Source organism: Delphinapterus leucas, chromosome 1 (genome assembly GCF_059928025.1).
Source record: "Delphinapterus leucas isolate spDelLeu-1000000601 "Yukka" chromosome 1, BTC_Dleu_Yukka2, whole genome shotgun sequence".
Classification (NCBI taxonomy): domain Eukaryota; kingdom Metazoa; phylum Chordata; class Mammalia; order Artiodactyla; family Monodontidae; genus Delphinapterus; species Delphinapterus leucas.
This window is the reverse complement of record NC_143129.1, coordinates 53,128,810-53,151,834: the sequence shown is the minus strand read 5'-3', so window position 1 is coordinate 53,151,834 and position 23,025 is coordinate 53,128,810. Positions and strand designations below refer to the sequence as shown.

General features: G+C 37.5%; 1 protein-coding gene and 1 pseudogene across 2 annotated transcripts in view; both read right to left on the bottom strand.

Moving 5' to 3' along the window:
• NMNAT2 (nicotinamide nucleotide adenylyltransferase 2) overlaps nt 1–22,456 on the bottom strand; it is a 196,251-nt gene extending 173,795 nt beyond the window's left edge. The window contains exon 1 of the mRNA XM_022593336.2: nt 22,371–22,456. The gene's annotated coding sequence lies outside the window, so the exon portion shown is untranslated. The remainder of the gene's footprint in view (nt 1–22,370) is intronic.
• On the bottom strand, nt 9,004–22,456 carry LOC149750506 (large ribosomal subunit protein eL22 pseudogene; annotated as a pseudogene). Its single transcript, XR_002647328.3, has 2 exons — nt 22,371–22,456; nt 9,004–11,178 (listed from the first exon to the last, which is right to left on the bottom strand). The product of XR_002647328.3 is annotated as a large ribosomal subunit protein eL22 pseudogene (transcript).
• Nucleotides 22,457–23,025: the final 569 nt, after the last annotated feature.

Here is a 23,025-nt window from a genome sequence, read left to right as displayed (position 1 = left end):
TTGCGGTGGTTTAAGCATTTGTTCACAAATTGTTTAACAATCACCCTTCTGGAATGTGGAGCCTAATTCCCTTCTCCTTGAGTATGGACTGGACTGGGCTTCTTCTAGCAAATAGAGCATGGAAAGGGAAAAGTAGTAACTTTACAGTACAGAAAACTGGCAGACTCCAGCTTAGCCATGTGATTAACATCAGCAGTCATGTCATGTTGATACCATGTACCCCTGATATGATGTAATCAGGAGGGCACTTCATTCTGCGATATCATTTCCAAGTTTAGTCTAGTCATGAGAAAACATCAGAAGAATCCCAGTTTAGGGATATTCTACAACCTACCTGATCAGTAGTCTTTAAAATTGTCAAGGTCACGAAAAACAAGGAAAGGCTGAGAAACTGTCACAGATTTAAGGGAACTTAGATGCAATGACCAAGTCTAACATGGACTGGGTCTCAAAGCCGAAAAAGGACATTAATGGAAAAACTGGTGAAATCAGAATTTAGTTCGTAGTTTAGTTAATAGTATTGTACTAGTGTTAATTTCACAGTGTCAGTCATTGTACTATGGTTATAAAACAATGTTAATGTTAGGGGAAGCTAGATGAAGGATATTCATGAGCTCTCCAACTATATTTGCAACTCTTCTGTAAATCTAAAGTTATTTCAAAACAGCAACAAAAGAATTTTTAAGCACTTAGGCTGGCTCATAGTAGTTGCTAACTGATGTTAGCTTCTCTTGGTTAATTTATTTGGTAATCATTCCCAGAGGTTGATAGTGATGGGAAATCTCTCGTGTTGCCTTTACTCCAAATAAAAACTGTATTTCTGGACTTCCCTGCGTGGCACAGTGGTTAAGAATCCACCTGCCAATGCAGGGGACACGGGTTCGAGCCCTGGTCCAGGAAGATTCCACATGCTGCGGAGCAACTAAGCCTGTGCGCCACAACTACTGAGCCTGTGCTCTAGAGCCTGCGAGCCACAACTACTGAGCCCACATGCCACAATTACTGAAGCTTGCGCTCCCTAAAGCCTGCATGCTGCAACTACTGAGCCCGCATGCTGCAACTACTGAAGCCCGTGCGCCTAGAGCCCATGCTCCGCAACAAGAGAAGCCATCGCAACGAGAAGCCCGTGCACCGCAACGAAGAGTAGCCCCCGTTCGCCGCAACTAGAGAGAGCCCGCGTGCAGCAACAAAGACCCAATGCAGCCAAAAATAAATAAATTTACATTTAAAAAACATAGTTAAAAACTGTATTTCTAAGGATGAATGATTTTAGTGGAGACTATTTTCCAGAGTGCCAACATGGCTGGAGATTAGGTCTGGACCCGTGACCACTCAGGGGTAAGATGAGCTGGCTACATACACCCCTACAGCTGGCCTCAACCCTGCTAGCGCAGCTATCTAAGCCTGTGTTCTTGAGGCTGTTTGGAAATGTATGGCTCAGGATGCCAGACTCAAACCAACACTGAAGCCAGAAATACCTAAAAATGGGACAGTGTAAAAAAAATGTGGCCAATATGGGCCTTACTGCTGGCCCTAAGGGTTCTACATATTACTAACTTCAACAGTGGTCAAGTAAGAGGCTGGCGAAGGGTGATGAGGCAGCTTTGGAATACTGTAAGCTGTAAGTTTTACCTGTGCTTCATCCTACATTAAAATATTTTTTTCTCCCATTGGAAATGAGCTTTGTAGTTTTACCTAGCTAAGCTCTTTCTTGCTCAGTGGCTTTTGTAAAACTACAGTGAAGTAGTTTTTGCTTATTATTTATGCTCCCACCTACTTCCAAAAAGGATCTAAGATGGCTTATTCCCCAAACAATTTTGCTAACCCTAGGCCTTCATTCTCTTCCAGACCATCTGCTCCTTTTCACCATGAAGTCATAGTACTAAATTTGTGACAGTACAATCATTCCCATGGCAACAGGATGTGGTCCTCAACACTGAATCCTGATTTCACTCTGACCAAGATCAAGTGGCAGGAAGATCGGGAAGTATATTCTAACATTTTCTATTCTTTTTCAAGTTTTGTTTCTCTCTGAAGAAGTTCTTAATTTTGATTCTAAAATCTTACACTCAGCCTAGATATGTGTTTTTGCATAGTTTACATATGAAACATTCTTTCAGTAAATAATTAGATATGCAAGCCAAAAAATAAGTTGAGAATAATCACACAAGCCTACACACACACACACACACACACACACACACACACACACTGTGATGTATAAACTTGCTTGCCAGTGGGATGTTTTACAAATACCTTTCCGGTTTGTATAGAAGAAAAGAGAACACAGAATCCATTTAAAAGACACGAAACTTCTAAGCCTAAGAAATTTGCTTTGATGACTGTGATAGGCAGTGGAAGGCAGCTGGCCTAGTTCCTACTTAGTGCTTTCTTTATCTTGCTGAGCACAGGTAAAACATCAGAGGGTCTTCCCACGTGAGACCAGAGCAAGATAGACAGATGGCTGGCTTTATTTATATAAATGACCAATACCTGGATATTCTGCCCATTTGTTTTAATCACACTCAGCCTAGTTACACAATCTTTGGAGAGACTTCTTAGAATGCCATTTACTATACTGTGAAATTGAGTATAGGGCATGAGCTTTGAAAAGAGAACTAGTTACTGGAGTATCAGAAAATACCTGATTGGTACATTAAGTTAGCAGCCTTACAGGACAGGTGGCGAAGTGTGTTATAATGAGGCTCTGCTGGACATTCCACATATTATATATTAAAAAATATATATATGTATATAAAATATGTCATATATGTTATATATTATATAATACATATAACATATTAAATATGTATCATAACATATAACATGTTATGTGTATATGTATATAACAGAAGAAAAGTGTAACATGTAAGAACTATCTTCTCTCTCCCTCTGTTCTCCCCCAGCTTCCATGTTGAGTTAATGGGCTAAGTGGGGGGAGGTAGAGGAAGAAAGGGTGATAAGAGCTAGAAAAAATAGCTGGAGGAGAAGCTAAAGTGATTTATGTTAATGTTTTTAAAGGTAAGAAATTACTTGCAGTGGAAAACATGTGGAAGGAAGAGGAAGTGGAAAGAGAAAGTAGACAAGTGAGAGATAAGGGGAATGACTAAAAAGCGGAAAAGGGGCATTTTGACAGCAGTTCCTCTGTGATGTGGGTGTTTTGGGGGAAACAAACAAAAAACAAGGATTTTAAAGTTCTGTTGTTTGTTATGTTATATGATTCACCACTTTGCTACCTCTTCAAGACTTCAGTAAAGAGAAATTATTTTTCAAAGCTCTTTAGAGATGGATTCGTAATTCTTCTGAATGAGATAAAATGTTCAGATGGACACTAAGGGCTGGAGTAAGCCCTATTCTGATTTTACATATATATAAAATCAGCTTCTCTTGAGGAAAAACACCAGGAGTGCCACCACTACTGCTATCTTTTACCCTTGGAAAATATGTTGGCCAGAGCTATCCCACTCCCAAGTCATGTCACATTTGTAGTGGCCAGAGATGGGTGGCATTCTATGGTCTGGAGTTTTTAACTCTAATGAAATTTAATTTTAGCCTTTAAGAATTTAGGAATTTAGATGACCAAACATGGAAGAGTGGAAAAAGGCACTATGACTGCTTTAGGGAGGCCTAAGGCCAAGCCCTAAACCCAGTCTTTGAGGACTAAGAGAAGGCAAGACCAGACTACAGAGAGCACCATGACACCTAAAGAACAGGCCTCACTGACAATGAGATGTCACATTCAGGCTTGCTCCAATCTGACACTGATCTCTCTGAGTCTCGTTACACACATTGTGACTGGTCAGAAAATGCAGAGACTCCTACTGTACCCATGTATTGGAATATGGCAGTAAGTGGTAAGGGAGACTTTGCATGAAGGTCATCATCACTTTTGATGTCATCAACATTTTCTAAGTATAGACATCCTAATGGAGCATATGTAATGATTCAGCGGAGGGTAAGGTAAAACAAGATGGAAGAGATCATCAGGATAGAAATGGGAGGCCAGGGCAGGAATAGGAAGGATCAACTATTCCCCACTGTCCTGCATAACATTAGTTCATAAGATGTGCTGTGTTTTGTTTTGTTTTTTAAGGATCTGTGGGAAGCTAATTTTGGACACATTGCATATTTTTTTTTCCCTTTGGGAAATACATACTTGCATGTTATAGGGTCTGTGATGTCTCACCAAGAAAAAAACTTCTATTAAACCATTGTTGCCCAAACTTATTTGGTGATAGAATACATTATTTAGCAACATCTATTAACATCCAAAGAGGCTACTATTATTCAGAACACATATTGTTTAATATTGGGGTATATTATGTGTATGAAACCATTTTATAACAGGTTATATTACTCTTATACCTAAAAAAAAAAAAATCATACTGAGGGACACCGACATTTGTCAAGCTATACCCAATTACTGTGACTTTTGATCTTCCTGTAATTTCAGTGTAGGGCTTCACACTACTATACTTGCTTCATGAAAACTGGGTGGGGTTTATATTTGCACTTTCTACAGAGATGCATGCTTTCTCCATTTCTCCTAAACGCTCAGTGCCTTTATAATGCCTGTTACTACCCAGGAACTATCATTTGGCAAATCTCTAGGATATAAACTTTCCTTTGCAGAGTTGCATGCATCAGAGTTTTGTTTTGTTTTGTTTTGTTTTGTTTTTTAACTCCCTCCCACCAAAACCAACCTCATTCCTCAGGAACTGCTTTCTGCTAGGGGACTACTATGAATAAATCCACCCTAATGTTACCATGTTACGCATTTGCAACATAAAAAGGGCTTGCTGAAAATGCAGTGCCTTTATCCTAAAAAAGAAAGTTCACGGTAGGGGTTTCCAGAACTGGAGGAAGTTAACAATAGAAAATGTTTGGGGTTAGATGGCTCTTTAATGATCCACAGATTGTACCACTTAAGAAGTCACCTCTCGTCTTTACATGAAGGGAAATTAATTTGCAGAATGATGCTCTATTTGAAGAAGCCGTGCTTGACTGTGTGGTATATTTCTTTTCAATAGTCCAAGAACTGCTGGTGCAGTGTTTTATGAATAACATTCAGCGTAAGGGAGTATCTATTTACATTTAATAAATAAATAAATGACTATCTGCATGGCTGTGGATTTTTAAATTTTTTGTCTATTTGTAAATAGATAACATACTCACATGATACAAAATGCAAAGGACACAAAACAGCATACCATTAAAAGGATGTTTCTCTCCTTCCTCTGTCCTTTAGTGATCCTGTTTTCCTCTCCAGAGGCAACAATTACTGCCAGTTTCTTAAATATCCTCCCATGGATATTCTATGTGTTTACAAACATACACATACTTTCTTTTTCACACAGACAATAGCATAATATACATACTGCTTTCTACCTTGATTTTTCTCTTATCAATATATCTTAAATATCCCTCCATATTAATATATGGAGAGCTACTGCCTTGGTTATTTTAACAGCTGTGTGGTGTTCACTGAATGCCTGTGTTATTTTATTTCATCATTCTATTGAGGGATATATTGTTGCCAATCTTTCATATTATTAACTATACTGCATTAGTAGACTCACTGAATAAACACCTAGAAATGCAATTTGTGTCTATGGGTATGTACATTTTTACTTTTGAAAGCTATTTCCCAATTGTTCTCTATCCCTTATACACTCACCAACTATGTACGAGTGGCTACTTCCTTAAATCTCTATTAAATCAGTATTTTATCAAATGCTTTGACCTTTGACAATTTGATTGGGAAAAATTGTGTATACTTTTATAACCTGAGAACCAAAGATAGTTAGGGAAGTGACAACTTAGGATAAGTGTAAAGGGCATTTACCTATCTTTTCCATTTGTAATATGAGACAGAATTCCTCATCTTACCTTTTTTTTTTTTTTTTTACCACACCCGTGCAGCTTGTGTGATCTTAGTTCCCCAACCAGGGATCAAACCCATGTCCCCTGCAGTGGAAGCATGGAGTCCTAACCACTGGACCGCCAGGGAACTCCCTCCTCATCTTACTGAATTCAAGAACTTGTCCCTAAGTAGAGAGGTATTGGATTAAAATAATAAGTTGATCTTAAATCAAAAGTGATTGAGATTTAAGTAGGTTACCTCAAAAGGTTAAAGACTCTTTATACCAAGAGGTCCTTATATATACATTAATTCTGGCCTTGACACTTTGGAAGTAGGGGTAAGACTATAACCTCTCTAGGGTTTTCTAGCTTCATGATTTCTGTAATTCTGCAGATATATGAAGTATTAAACGATGAACAGAATACTTTAATTACCAGCATTCACAATTACAGTTTGTAAAATAAAGAGAAAACATTTCTTTTATAGATCACCAAATATAAATCAGGAGAAAAGGAGGGAGACCCCAGCTGTCTCCACCTTCACCCTCCTAGTCCCGTGGTCACAGCCAGTTGGAGCCATTCAGCATCGCTAATTGTAAATTCACACCTCTCACCAGAACCACAGCTCCTGGGCTTCCTGCTAGTTCATTTCATTATTCTTGCCACGCATATTCTCTCAGTTTATCAGGTCACCTCCCCCTGCCTCTATCCTTCCCAACCCAAGACAACCCAGTCTTCTTCCCAATGAGAAATTTATCTACATCACTATTCATCCTTGCTTTCTTCTTTTTGTTATTTTTATTTTTATTGGAGTATAGTTGATTTACAGTGTTGTGTTAGTTTCAGGTTACAGCAAAGTGAATCAGTTATACATATACATATATCCACTCTTCTTTAGATTTTTTTCCCATATAGGCCATTATAGAGAATTGAGTAGAGTTCCCCGTGCTGCTTTCTTCTTTTCTAACATAAAAATGCAGCATAAAGTCAATGTCCATCCTGACATTGGCAGAAATATAACCTTAACCAATTTTCTCCCTTTCTCTGGGTTGTATTTAAATTTTAGTTTGGGTACTGCATTTATGCTATGGGCGGGGGTTGGGTATGGACATGGTTTGGGGACCCACACCATGTAGACTGCAGCCACTGTCTATTAGCACTGGCAGCCAGTAGATCACCATCATAAGCCGTCTGTCAGCCCATGCTGGGTGCTGCTGGGCTGTCAACTCATTCAGGCCTTTAGGTGCTCCTGAAGTCATTTCACTGAAGCATGGGACTGGCTTGGGCCCATCTTCCTAGACACTGTTCAGTCTTTCTTTGCCCTTTGTTCGTGAAAACACTTTTTCAAAGTACATTTGATAATATAAACCATCCATGTACTTATTACCCAAAATGAACAAATGTTACTCTTTCATATTTTCCTTCAGTACAGTAAAGGGGAAGTCCCCTATGTGCCCTTCACAGCTTCACTCCCTTCTCTCCCTCATTCCCTAGAGACAACCAATAACATGAATTTGGTACAAATCTACTCCATGTTGTTATGCTTTTGTTTTATATATTTGTAGCCAAAACCAATATCTGGTATCTGTTTTTTAAAAGTTTACAGATCGGGTGGGAATGTAAATTGATACAGCCACTATGGAGAACAGTAAGGAGGTTCCTTAAAAAACTAAAAATTGAACTACCATACGACCCAGCAATCCCCACTACTGGGCATATACGCTGAGAAAACCATAATTCAAAAATCATGTACCACAATGTTCACTGCAGCTCTATTTACGATAGCCAGTACATGGAAGCAACCTAAGTGTCCATCGACAGATGAATGGATAAAGAAGGTGTGGCACATGTATACAATGGAATATTACTCAGCCATAAAAAGAAAGGAAATTGAGTTATTTGTAGTGAGGTGGATGGACCTAGAGTCCGTCATACAGAGTGAAGTAAGTCAGAAAGAGAAAAACAAATACCATATGCTAACACATATATATGGAATCTAAGGGAAAAAAAAAAAGGTCATGAAGAACCTAGGGGCAAGATGGGAATAAAGACACAGACCTACTAGAGAATGGACTTGAGGATATGGGGAGGGGGAAGGGTAAGCTGTGACAAAGTTAGAGAGTGGCATGGACATGTATACACTACCAAACGTAAAATAGATAGCTAGTGGGAAGCAGCCGCATAGCACAGGGAGATCAGCTTGGTGCTTTGTGACCACCTAGAGGGGTGGGATAGGGAGGGTGGGAGGGAGGGAGACGCAAGAGGGAAGAGATATGGGAACATATGTATATGTATAACTGATTCACTTTGTTATAAAGCAGAAACTAACACACCATTGTAAAGCAATTATACTCCAATAAAGACGTTAAAAAAAAAGTTTACCAATAGTATCATACTGAATATAATATGCTGCAATTTGATGTTGCAGAGTATTTTCAAGATTCATCCATGTATTGATACTAGTTATTTTAACTTCTGTATAGTATTTCATCAAATCAATATGCCATACTTTGTTGGTACCCTATACATTCATTCTTGGGGGTATTTCCAGTGTTTTATTAATACCAACGAAATTGTAGTGACTATCCTTTCCTGCCCCTTTTCACCTTCTGCTACTCCTTAATTATCTCTATCTGAGTAAATGGCTTCACCAGGCACGTCGGCCAAAAACCTCAGTCAGCCTTGAAACTTTTCCCTCACACCTCAAATCCCCATCATCAAGTTGTCTGTTCTGTATCCTGAATCCAATCACTTCTCAACACTTTTAAACAAGTCCAAGCCACCAATGTCTCTCTCCTACTACTGCAATAGTTTTCTATCCTACCCCATGTGCTAATTCCACTTTACCTTACGGGCTTTCTTTCTTTCTTCCAATGTTCCAAGCTCATTTCTGCTTCAGAGCATTTGTATTTGCCATGCTTTCTTGACTGAAATGTACTTTCCTCAGAGCTTAAACATAGACCTTGCTCCCTCATTTCTCTATCTCTCCTAAAATTCACCTTCTCAGGAAGGCCTTCCCGATTCATCCCACCTAAAATAGCACTTCCAGCCCCCATCCCTTTACCCAGCTAAACCTTGTTTCAAGGTACTGGACCCTCCTTGAACATAGACTCTTTTTTTTTTTTTTTTTTTTGCGGTACGGGGTCCTCTCACTGTTGTGGCCTCTCCCGTTGCAGAGCACAGGCTCTGGACGCGCAGGCTCAGCGGCCATGGTTCACGGGCCCAGCCGCTCCGCGGCATGTGGGATCTTCCCGGACCGGGGCACGAACCCGTGTCCCCTGCATTGGCAGGTGGACTCTCAACCACTGCGCCACCAGGGAAGCCCTAATGTTTCTTTTGTATCTACTGAGATGAGCATATGGGCCTTTTCCTTAATCTGGTAATAAAGTAGATTACAGATGCTTTTTAAATTTTAGTAGCACCTTTATATTTGAGGTAAACTTTATTTGTGCTTGATGTTTTTTTTTTTTTCTGTATACGCTGCTGGATTTGATTTCCTAATTACTGTACATAATTTTCATATCAGTGTTCCAAAAAATGAGATTCATCTATAATTTTCTTTGCCTGTAGAATTCTTCTATTTTGGTATCAGTATCATAGTAACTTCATAAAATAAGCTGGGTTATCTTTACTTCTATTGTCGGGAATAATTATATAATATGGGATTGTCTGTTCCATTAAATTTGGTAAAACTTACCTGTAAAACCACCTGGCATGGTTTCTTTGACAAGGGATGGGGGAAGGGTTTGAGAGACTGTGGACTATTGATCTATTTTGTTGATGACTGATTTATTTAGATTTTCTATTTCTCCTTAAGTCAACTTTTTAATTTGTATTTTTCTGGTAAATTGTAAGTTTTACCTCAGTTTTCAATTTATTGACATAAAGCCACTCAATATTATAAATTGTATAGTATAAGCAATGATATTCTTAATCTCTACTGTATCTCTAATTATGTCCCCCTTTGAATTTCTTTTTTTTTTAAGAATCTGAAAAAGAATTTATTGATGTCTCTCTGTAAGTGAATCAAGTGGATGCACAGCAGAAGGAAACACAGCATTGAAAATCAGCTATACTCCATTATAAAAATAAAGATAAATTACAAAAAAAAAAGTGAGAAATTTTTTTTGTTTGTTTACTAAATTTTATTTAAAAATTCATACAAAATACTCCAGATAACTGAGTTTCAATCCTCATCTTTCTCCTCTTCTTCATCTTGATTAATCTGGAAGTAATGTAATTCGTAACTTTCTTTGCTGTTAGCAACTATGCATAACCAATCACGGAGATTATTCTTCAAATATGTTTTGGTGAGATATTTCAAATACCTTTTGGAAAAAGGCATCTCGGAAGTTACAGTGATCTTGCTTTTGCTTCTTTCGATTGTTACGACACCTCCTCCAAGATTCCCAGCTTTTCCATTCACTTTCTTTCCTGAAGAAGCTGCTCAAAATTGGCAGCATCCATGATTCCATCTTCTACAGGATGGGTGCAGTCAAGAGTAAACTTCAGGACCTGCTTCTTTTTTTTGCCCCCCTTCACCACAAGCTTTTTCATGGGCACCATGGTGGCAGCGGAGGCAGAAAAGGAGTTGGGTGAACTCGAGACAGAAATTCTTACAAAATTTGTTCAGAGGTGGTGACATAACCTGGAGTCACATCATCTAGCCCCACAGCTGGATGGGTCCTAAGGCTGGACACGCGTGGGGCTGAGTGGCTTGGTGAAGATGTGCAGGCAAATGCAGCCCCATTGGAGTTATACTGCCTGGTCACACCATTCCATGGGTCCCAAATTGCCGGGTGCAGGGGTGAATTTCTAATATTATTTGTGCTATCTTCTTCTCAATGTGGCTTGCTAGAAATTTGTTTTATTGGTGTTCTCAAAGGATCAGCTTTCGGATTCATTGATCAACGGTATTTTGGGGAGGTTGACTCTATTCATTTCCCAGGTCCTTGAAGTGAACGCTTAGTTCATTCACTTGAAATAATTTTTTTTAAATTTATTTTATTTTATTTTTGGCTGTGTTGGGTCTTTGTTTTTGCATGTAGGCTTTTCTCTGGTTAAGGAGAGTGGGGGCTACTCTTTGTTGTGGTGCGCAGGCTTCTCACTGCAGTGGCTTCTCTTGTTGTGAAACACGGGCTCTAGGCATGCAGGCTTCAGTAGTTGTGGTCGCGGGCTCTAGAGCGCAGGCTCAGTAGTTGTGGCTCACGGGCTTACTTGCTCCGTGGCATGTGGGATCTTCCTGGATCAGGGCTTGAACCCGTGACTCCTGCACTGGCAGGCGGATTCTTAACCACTGCGCCAGCAGGGAAGCCCCTGAAATAATTTTTAATAAATGCATTTAATGTCATAACTTTCTTTCAAATGACTGCTTTATCTGTATTATCCAAGTTTTATCATGTATTTTCTTTGTTTTTCTTTTCTAAATGGTGTGCAATTTTTTATTTAAATCATGAGTTATTTAGGAATGTGCTTTTAAGTATTCAAACATATGAGAATTTCTAATTCAACTAAATTCTGATCACAGAATGTGGTCTGTACTATAGTGATTCATTAAAATATCTGGTCAAATTTTATAAATGTTTGATGTGTGTTTGAGAAGAATGTGAATTCTCTATTTGTTAGGTGGAGGGTTTTTATATATGTGGGTATATAATATATTATATTCTCCAAAGAAGATATACAGGAGGCCAATGGGCACATAAAAAGATGTTCAATATCACTAATGATTAGAGAAATACAAATCAAAACTACAATGAGGTATCACCTAACACTGGTCAGAATGGCCATCATCAAAAAGTCTACAAATAATAAATGCTGGAGAGGGTATGGAGAAAAGGAAACCCTCCTACACTGTTGGTGGGAATGTAAACTGGTGCAGCCACTATGGAGAACAGTATGGAGGTTCCTTAAAAAATTAAAAACATAGTTACTAAATGATCCTCTTCTGGGCATATATCCAGAAAAGACAAAACCTCTAATTAGAAAAGATACATGCACCCCAATGTTCATAGCAGCATTATTTACAATAGACAAGACATGGAAGCAACCTAAATGTCCATGGACAGATGAATAGATAAAGAAGATGTGGTACATATATACAATGGAATATTACTCAGCCATAAAAAAGAATAAAGTGTTACCATTTGCAACATGGATAGACCTAGAGATTATCATACTAAGTAAAGTAAGCCAGACAGAGAAAGACAAATATCACCTGATATCACTTATATGTGAAATCTAAAAAAATGATACAAATTAACTTATTTACAAAACAGAAGTAGACTCACAGACATAGAAAACAAACTTATGGTTACCAAAGGGGAAAGGGGAGGAGGAATAAATTAGGAGCTTGGGATTAACAGATATACATTGCTGTATATAAAATAGATAAACAACAAGGTCCTACTGTATAGCACAGGAAACTATATTCAATATCTTGTAACAACCTATAATGGAAAAGAATCTGAGAAAGAATACATATTTATATATATAAAACTGAATCACTTTGCTGTACACCTGAAACTAATGTAACATTGTAAATCAACTACATTTCAATTTTAAAAATATTATAGAAATCTCTGTTCCCTGAAGATGATCCATTCCCACTGGAATAGAAGTCCATATTGGCAAGTAATCTTAAAATGACTTTACAATAAATGCATTCAAAGAGTTAAAAAATAAAATACCTAAAAAAATATATAAAAGCTTAAGAAACAAGAAGATATGAATTAAGGAAAGATGAAAATGAAAAATAACTAAATAGAAAAACAGACATTGTGATAAAAATATTCAATGACATAAACTCTAAACTCGTTACAGTCAGAGAATGAATTATTTCAGCTTTGTTAGAGGTTTAATTGACAAATTCATCAGACATTTAAACTGTACATTGTGATGATTTGATATACACACACATTGTGAAGGGATTACCCTCTCCCAGTTTATCAAGAATTATTGAATTAGAAGATTAATCTATGGAATTCATGTAGAATATATTTTATTATTTATTTAATTTTTAAAATTGCAGTATACTTGATTTATGATGCTGTGCCAATCTCTGCTGTAGAGCAAAGTGACTCAGTTATACACAGACATTCTTTTTTTATATTCTTTTCCATTATGGTTTATCACAGGATATTGAATATAGTTCCCTGTTATAGCATGTATTTTAAGCTGTATTGTGGCAGTTTAAAATTACAGCCACAGATTCTTTGATACTCCTTCTATTAAGAGATGGGTCTAGCCCCTGTACTCCCCAATCTGGGCAGGTTTGACTAAGTAAGATGGAAGTGATACTATGTGATTTTTGAGCCTAGACAATAAAAGTCTATGTAGCTTTTGCCTTGTTTTCTGGAATAGTCACTATTGGAGCCCTGAGCTGCCATGGAAGTAGTATGATTACCATGAGGCCACTACAGTGTGAGGAAACCCAAAGCACATGGAGAAGTCATGTGTAGGTACTCCAGTCTATAGGTCCAGTAGAGTCCTGCCTTTGTCACTGTAGCCTAGACATGTGAATGAAAAAAAAAACAGCCATTCAAGTGACCACCAGCTGTTCAAGTCTTCTCATTTGACACCCTGGACATCATGAAGCAGAGTCAAGCTCTCCCTGAAGTACCTATCCAAATTCCTATCATACAGAATATTGGAGGTTAATAAAATGGTTATTGTTTCATGTCACTATGTTTTGGAGTGGTTTGTTACACAGCAATACATAGAATACATGAAGGATGCACCTAATTAGTAGTTTTAGGAAGAGAATAAACGGTATGTTGGAAGTCATATTTGGAGAGATGATACTAAGAATTTTCTAAAGTTTTTGAAAGAAAAGCAGTTATTAAGTGCAAAAAAAAATTTAAAAAGAAAAGAAATTCATATCCAGATGCACTGTAGTGAAGATGCCTAACATTGAGAATAAAGAGAAAATTTCAAAAGCCACCAAAGAGAAAAGACAGATTATCCATAAAAGAATGATAATTAAGACAACAGAATTCTCATCACCAACAAGGGATACCAGAGGTCAACATGGTAATAATTCCAAAGCACTGAGGGGAAAATAACTGGCAACATAGATTTCTATACCTGGCTAAGCTATAATTCAAGAATAATGGTGAAATAGAAAACTTTTCTTTCAAACCTGAGTTTACAAAAAAAAAAACAAACCTGAGTTTACCAACCATAAATTTTTATTGAATGAATTACTAAATGATGTATTGCAGCAAAAAGAAAAGTGAGTTCACAATGAAAATGTGGTATTAAAGAAACAAGTGGTAAACACAAAAATTGATAAATTAGATTGATAAATCTAATTATGCATTGATTGTATAGTAACTTTTATGTTATGTTCTAATAAATATGGAACTAAAATTCTAGATAGCAATAACTGCTCAATACATTTGGTACCTAAAACACAGCCTTGTTGGGGCAGAAGGATAGTTGTATTTTAAAAACTATAAATTGTTAGGAAAATAAATAGTTAAGTATACATTTAAAAATTTAAGAGTAGCTGCTTATGGCATAGGCAAAATATAATCTATAGTTTCCAAATTAGCAGAGGTAAAAGTAAGAGAATTTGAAAAGTTATCAATTCAACAAAAGCAGTTAAGGTAAGCAAACGAATAAAACAAGGAGAAAGCATTGTAAACAGAAAATCAAAAGTAAATGGTAGAGATGGTAGAGGTAATTTTAAATAGATCATACTCATATGAATTGAACTTTCCAGTTAAACAACAGAGGCTGTCAGGAATAAAAAAAGAAAACCCAGCTACCTGCTGTTTACAAAAGATGTGCCAATAATAAAATAGCATAGAAAGGTTGAAAATAAAGTAAAAAGTTATAGCAAGCAAATGCTAACCAAAAAAAAAGTTATAGTAGAATACGAGTATCAGATAAAATAACTGCTTTAAGCAAGTATTGATAAGGATAAAAAAACATTACATAATGATTAAAATTATATTAAAAATGATAAAAATTTAAAAATCACCAAGAAGTTCTATCCAGCTAACCGTATAACCATGAAATTAAACAAAAAGTAACGAATTATAAGAAAAAAAAAGTAGATCAACAACAATATTGGGAAGTTTTAATATAATTTTATTAGAAACTCACAGATCAATTAAACAAAACTAAGTTGAGAGGTTGGTTAATGTTTTTAGCATTAACTTGCCTTGTGTGTGAATTGTAATTTGCAGCTCATCTTAAATGGTAGCTTTATCTTTCTACCTATTCCACTCCATTTGCTGTTTTAGTATAGCCTCCAGAACTAGGTGTCACAGGACTCCTGACCCTCAGGGATATTGGGGAAGATAACAGATCTGTCCTCTAGGCAGGAAAGCAGACTGGCATAAGTCCTGTGTGCACTGATTTCTATTCTTCCTTCCACCCCCACAGATAGGTAGGGGCTTTGTTTGTTTATTTATTTTGTTTTTTAAACTCTAGGTCAGGGTGGAAATCATTTGGAAGCTTTTCCCAAATCCCAGTTTCACAATGAGCCTGCCTAATGTGCCACACCCTGTATAGGGTGCTGTTGATCCCCACTGCTCTGAGGAATTCAAACTCCTAGCCAACTTCTACTTGCTTCCAGACCCAGAAGACCATCAGGGTCACAGCTCTAGCTTTACTAACCTAGTGGTGTTGCTTTTTCATTTCTGTTACCTAGAGATGATTACCTTGTGAATGAACCCAGAGACATCTCTTAATTTAAAAAAAAAAAAGTTTTTGTGATTGGAGCTCTTGGAGAAGATGTGGAAATTCAAAGCATAGCTCACAATACCATTTTGACTATTTTCCTCTGCCTTTCTGGATGCGAGGAACTCTGTGGTCTTGCTACCTTCTTTGGCTTTACTCAGTAATAGGGGTTGAGGTTTCTTCTGTTCTCAAATGCCAGAAACCTATTAAGAATCTCTATAAATCTCCTCAGGCTTCTGGCGAAGGATGGGAGGCAGAGCACAAAGTCCCTTTGTTTCTTTCTCTCCTCTCTGATTTTCTGTGTTCATGAATTTGAGGAACTTTTAATATATTCTGCTGCTGAAAGCCTTACCCTTAAATCATCAGTCTTTGTCCTGAATTCTTCAGAGCCTATGTGACTTTGTAACCTGAAGTTTTAAAATCCTAAAGGGCAAGGGATAAAATAAAACATTGGGGGTGGGGGGAGAAACTCCACAATTTACCATCTCATTATTATTCTATCGGAAAAGAGATTTCCATCTCTGCCAGTGTGTCCTGAAAGTCTATCTCTTTCCATTTCCTCAGAAGCCACATTCCTAACTACTCAGCCTCTCTTATCTCTTATTCTTCTATCCTGGATCTTTTCTGCTGAAGGCTCTCACCTCTTCGTAAGACAAAACCTCTCCTAGCTCTCTCATTTTATAGGCAAGCTTTCTGAAACCACTCAAGCATCTTTAGTTACCATCTACATGCTGATGACTCCCAAATTCACAACTCTAGCTCAAATTTCTCGCAAGTTCTCCAGATCCTCAAGATCTCTCAACTCCAGACAACTACAGTTCAACATGTCCACAACAAAATCATTATCTCTACATCCATTCATCTCTCCAAACTATTTCTTCTCTTATGTTTTCTATTTTCATTCAGTTTCCCAAGCAGAAACCTGGGAGTCTCCTTGATTTCTTCCCCTCCATCTCTCACAGCCAATAAATGACCAAGTTCTGCCATTATATTTCCATTTATGGCATATTTATAGCCAAGTATTTATTACATACCACTAGAGCGATAGCAGCATAATGAATTAAAGATGAGGTTAAGGTAGTAGAATAAAAAAATTAAAATGTCATTGGATTCAAGGTAAAAACATTTTTGGTAAAGGAAACATATTAGTATTACCCAAAAGAACAGAAAGTTTAAAAGAATAAAAACTTACAATTGTTAGATTGTTAGATTTAGTTAGAAGGTTCCTAGTGATCTCAAAATCACCTAAGGGGTAAAAGAGGATTTTCTGCAGAGTGTCTAGCAGTTTAACAGCTGTCTGGACTGCACTGCTTTGTAATGATTTGTTTTAAATTGATGTTTTCACTCTTATCATATGGGTAAGAGGTAAGAGAAGGGTAACACTCGCATGGTACCCAAGGGTCAAATTCATATGATATATTTTGTTTTGGAGAATATCAGCTTTTAAAATGGCAATACAAAGTTTCTCATGGTCTATATCAGCCTTTTTGAACTGGATCATTAAATGGAATCATCTCGAACTTGCCAGGCAGCAAGAACCAGGGATGTCCTATTCAGCAGATAGAGATTACTGAGTCTGAAAGTATATTTCAGAGGTCGCCAAGTCCCTTTCTTGTTTTTAATTCAGACTGGGGATCTAGTCATTTCTTAGCGTCTCTCATGGAAAGTAAGTTCTAATAGATAAGTGCCTAACAACTATTACTAGGTTTCCCTGGTGGCGCAGTGGTTGAGAGTCTGCCTGCCGATGCAGGGGACACGGGTTCGTGCCCCGGTCCAGGAAGATCCCACATGCCGCAGAGCGGCTGGGCCCGTGAGCCATGGCCGCTGAGCCTGTGCGTCTGGAGCCTGTGCTCCGCAAGGGGAGAGGCCATAACAATGAGAGGCCCGCGTACAGCAAAAAAAAAAAAAAAAAAAAAAAAATATATATATATATATATATATAACACAACTATTACTACCACCAGGCAGTGTGCTTCTTTGCTCATGCATCTCTTCTTTCTCTTCCTCCAGACTTTATAGTTTTCTTTTTCTCTTTCCCTGCTCTTTCTTCTTTCTCAATTCAGTTTTCCTGCCTCCCTTTTTCTTTCTCACCCATAAATAGGAAAAAAAAAAAAGCAACTGTTGAGTTTCCTGACTGGTCACATTCCAGAGAAAGGAGGAAATACAGGCTGTTATACAACTGGGAGGGGTCAGGTGTGACCTAAAGTTGAGGGATGAGGAGAAGAGAATTATAAAGGTAAGAGAAGGCGAAAAGGTTAAGTAAAGGATTGATTTTAGACTTTTATTACGTAAAGTGATTCTTTTGTGAATCCCATCTAGGGCATTTCATCCTTCTCAGGCTATGATGGTTCCCAGTAGATCCAAAATTGCCAAAGAAGGTCAGTAATGATGTATTCAAAGATGATCACTCTCATCAGCTTTTGTACAAAAGAATCAGTACCTGATATTGTGTTAGAGTGAGAGCCATAGGAAACGCCTTAGGGATTGTCTCTGATGAAGTCTTTTTTTTCCAATCACCAGTATGTGAAAAGCTATTACATCTATTTTTAATCTTTCTTCTATTCAGTTTCCAATGTTTCTCTCAGGCTTCTGTAACTTGGCAGATAGTTCAGGTATTCTTTAAAAACAATGACAAACAATGAAATTCCCAAAAACCACAGCAACCGCCAAAAACAGTGAAATCTACTTAGCTTTTTAGTTGGTGGGAGATGTTGAAAAATATAAGAAATAAAAGCCACCCACAAATAATTTGCCTCACAAAAACAATTGCTCTTAGTATTATATTGTATTTCTGCCATTTTCTATGCAATTCTATGTCAGAGTTATACTTTATATATACTGCAGTATAGAACTTATATAAGTTATATTAACTTAAATATAACTATGACATAGAGTTACATAGTTTGTATCTTTCAGGCATATTTTAGTCTAGAATACTTTCAGCTATGGTTTTCCATCACTTTTCTGGCGGTTGAGCTATATATATTTCTTTTGCTGCTGGGAAATAGAATTTGAAAAAGTTAACTCTGCAAAATCTCATTCTAAAGGACTTTGCAGTTGACCAGGACACTTAAGTGGATTATCCGATTGCATGTCTTCACTTGATCTCCAGGTGGAATGGTTCCAAAGACCTCTAACAGCTTTATCACTCTATAGTATAACTGCCCCTTAATTCTCCTCTAAGCTTTAAACCCTGAGAGCAAGACTGTATTATTCACCGTTTGTACCCCAGTGACTAGCATGTGACCCAATACATAGAAAATTCGCAATATATTCTTGATGATTGAGTGAATGAAAAAGTGAGTAAATGAATACTAAAATTCTAGACGATCCATAACTCATCAAGCTTTCTCCTTAGTATCAGGATACAACCAGATTAAGGTTCCCAGAAGTAAAGGATTGATTTAGATTTAGATTTGTCTTGAAAGAGCAGAGAAAGATAGGAATTGATCATCACTTGAACATTCCTTATAGACCCTAAACTCTTTACCTAAAATTCCTATTGTGCTTTAATGCTACAATTTAGCTGTCCCACAAATACTTATAGAAAAGTAATTTTCAACTTTGCTTTCTACAAACTAATTACCTTCTGTAACATCCAGGCCACTGCCACCTACATTTTGGAAGTGTTGGCATCCCAATAGTTGGCATGCCTTATAGGTTTACCATAGGGCCATTATTAAAGAACTAAAACCATGCACATCCTCTTGGACAAAGGATTGGATCACCTTGGAGACCATAAAGGAAAGCTTGCAGACAGTGGTTGAGAGAGCAAGACAATGAGAGAGAGTGAGCCAGAGAGCCTGCCAGAAATGTCAGTTTGAAAGAGGGCAGGGAACGCACAAGCAGGTGGTTTCACTCCTCATGAACCTCCTTATCTTCTTCAGTTTTGACAGACCTTGGATCTCATCTCATCCAAGTATAAAACTCCTAGTGAACTGAGACATTCTCTGTAAGTAGATGAAAGCTGTTTTCTCTCTTGGCAGTTTATACTTGGTCACATGATACAACTAGTCATACAGTTTTAAGGCAGCATGCTGTGTACCTCTCTCTCCAAATGCAATTTTACAACATTCTGTGTTTTATTTAAAAAAACCAGTTTAATCTACATTAATTAGAGTGTGAAGCTGAGTGTGTGAAGCTCTAATTTACCTTACATGCATAACAAGAGCAGCACCACCTGTTGACTGCCTACTAAGTGCCTGGCACAGCCTAGGTATGTTATACACATTATCTAATTGAACTTGGAGAACATGCCTGCCTCCAGAAATATAACTTAAATATCTCATTTACTTTGAAATTGCAAATGGCCCTTTCTTTAAGAAACTTGCATTAAATTTATTTAGCACTATCTCATTACAGGAGAAAAAAATAACAATAATAAGGCCAGAATTTATAAACACTTTTCTGGTGAGAAACACAAAGATCACATGAGCTTTCCATTCTACACTCTAATCCAATTTTCTTTCCTTTTTTTTTTTTTTTTTTTGGCAGTACGTGGGCCTCTCACTCTTGTGGCCTCTCCCGTTGCGGAGCACAGTCTCCGGACGCGCAGGCTCAGCGGCCATGGCTCACGGGCCCAGCCGCTCCGTGGCATGTGGGATCTTCCCGGACTGAGGCATGAACCCGTGTCCCCTGCATCGGCAGGCGGACTCTCAACCACTGCACCACCAGGGAAGAACCCTCTGAATTTTTAAATCTAATTTTTCTATCCTATTTTCCAACCTAGCTGATAAACTGTCTTCTCTCTTGCCATCTTCCCCAGCAGTGTTTTTTCTTTTGCCACATAATAAGAGAGTTAACTGCTTCCCCTATTCCCAAATTAGAAAACATAAAGGTTAAATAAAAGTGACTTGGACACTGAAGACTTTTTTCCTACATTGAAGTATGAGACTTTGTGGTGAGATAATTGATGAGTTACCCATAATCTTATGTGTGCTCTTTACTCATTGCCCAAGTAAATTTCATCTAATTAAAACTTTCATCATGTTAAATATAATAGATTCCTCGGATGGGTTGAAGGCCCAGAGTTCTTTTCTTATTGCTTAGTAATGACCTCTATATTCCATAGGAAGGTCTTCAGAAATTTTAAGCATTTATATGAAAGTCGTGGTCCAAATTTCTACTTTTTTTCCCAAGATTAATTGATTCAACAAACATCTATTGAGCACCCTTGTATCAGCAACCCTGGTAGTGGAGTGATAATACAGTAGTGAGCAAAACAGGTACAGTGTTTGCACTACAGAGCTTACAGCCAACTGGAGGGAACAGACACTGAATAATTACAAATATGACAAATGCCATGAAGAAGATGGGCAGGGTGCTATGGGAATATGTAATAGGTGTAGCTAACCTAGCTTGATGGGAGGTGGGGCAGAGAAGATTCTTCCAGAGAAGTTCAAGTTTAGGCTTGAAGCATAAGAAGGAAGAAGAGTTATCTAGATAAGGGAACAGCTTGTGTAAAGGCTCTGAGTAGAAAAGAAGACCACCCATTCAAGGGCCTGAGAGAAGGTCACTGTGGCTAGAGTGCTGACTTCAGGAAACGTTAGAGAAGAGGCAGGCAAGGACCAGATCACATAGGTCACCCTAAGGATTGGGGACTTTATTCTGAGGGCAGTGGAAAGCCAAAGGAAAATTCAAGCCAGGAATTAAAAAAATTTTTAAGCTTAAAATAGCTAAAATGTAGACTATAAGAATATATTAATTCACTAATTTGCTCTGGAATATGCTCTCATATCTAGTAGTCCAATGATAGTAAGAATTTTTATAAATGCAGGACAAACTATCTAGGTTTATAATATGCAGAATTTTTCTGTGAATAGAAAAGACCCTAGGATAGTTAAGCAAAGCAGAACAGGACTTGGGTACATATAAGTACCCAAGAAAGCTTTGAAACGTATGTCCTGAGTTTCTTTGCTTTTCATCTATATCACATTTTAACTTGAATTGAAAATTGAAGTGGTAAAATAATAAAGGCAGGGAAAGGAGGAAGGCATGCATGTGTGTATGAGCGTGTGTGCCCACGTGTGGTTTCTTATGGTTTTGAAGAAGAGCAGATTTATGGCAATATCAGTATCACATTCTCTGTGCTCAAAAATAGTTGTCTCTCCTGCAGAAATTAGGAAAGGAGAGACTATATAAATAGGGAAAGATTTTTTTTTTTTTTTAGTGGTGTGTTCTAAGGAAAAAAAATGGCAGCTTCTGGGTAATACAACAGATTTTGACATGAAATACATTGATTTTAGACTACGGACCCCAAGATGGTTTCAGTAGTACTGTGCTTGGAGTAGTAAAGAGATCCATGAACACCAAGGCCTTTGGACAATATAAAGTGTAAGAGGCTAAGGTTTTAATTTTCTTTTTTAATACTCTTTGGTCTTCCCTATGGGCATTTCTTTTTGTCTTCTTCAGATGGCCTGCATTCATTAAATTAGTAGATAGGATTTTAAGGTATGGTTCTTTCCCAGAGGTATTTTCTTACTGGGAGTTGAGAGAAATTCTTGAAGATTAATAAGATTTCTGTTAGTAAATATTAGGAGAGTGGAGGAGAGCTAGCTAGCTCTGACTACCATTCTCTGTCACCTCACTGTCTCCCAAACCAGAAGTTTCTTCTCTTAAATCTTGGACTGCAATGCTTCCTGACCGTTCTGGAGGAGGCTCAGTGACGCCTTTTTAGAAATGAATGAATAAATTCACACTTGGTGAACTGTTTGAGAAAGGCTGCTGACCCTTAGTCTGAGAAATCTTGAGCAACAGGAGACCTGAGTTTAATGTCAATTTGTATCTGTCTCACTATTTGAAGAGAATGAATTACTTACTTGATTCAATCACTTAGCTCCACACCTGAAGTGTAGTAATGAGGAGAACATGGGCCAGCTTCATATACATTGTGTCCTTCAGTACTGCAATTGACAAAGCATTCTCATCAAAATAGAAACACATTAAGTACCTACTGTACACATGATTGGGAAACTATCAGAATATGTAGGTTAAATATTAAAATAAATTAGTGCTTGTTAAGGTTTCATGGAACAGGTGAGATGTGTATTATAAAAAGGGAGCAGGTTTACTATGTATTAATTATTAGGCTACCAAAGCTCTGGGTAAATTTGATAGCAATGTTAAGAGTAGCTTCTCGGCAAGTACTTGGTGCCAGGTTGAAAAGTGGCCACTCTGTTTACTTGGGCAGAAATGTGGTTATATTAGGCTGCTTTTAGTGATAAATGGTTTTTAAAAAGTTTCAACCTTCTGGAATCTGACTCACAATGTCCTGATATTGTGTTCTTTTCTGTATTCAGTGTCATGGATAAAGAATCTATCTTTCAGCACTGAATAAGAATAAATTTGTGTATGCGGTCAGATTTATGAGTATTACAAAGACTAGATAAACTATTATTTAAAAAAATAATTTTATGCTGCAGTAGTTCTAAATTATTAGTTTTAGCTTGATATAAGGGCAGAGGGCAAAAAATA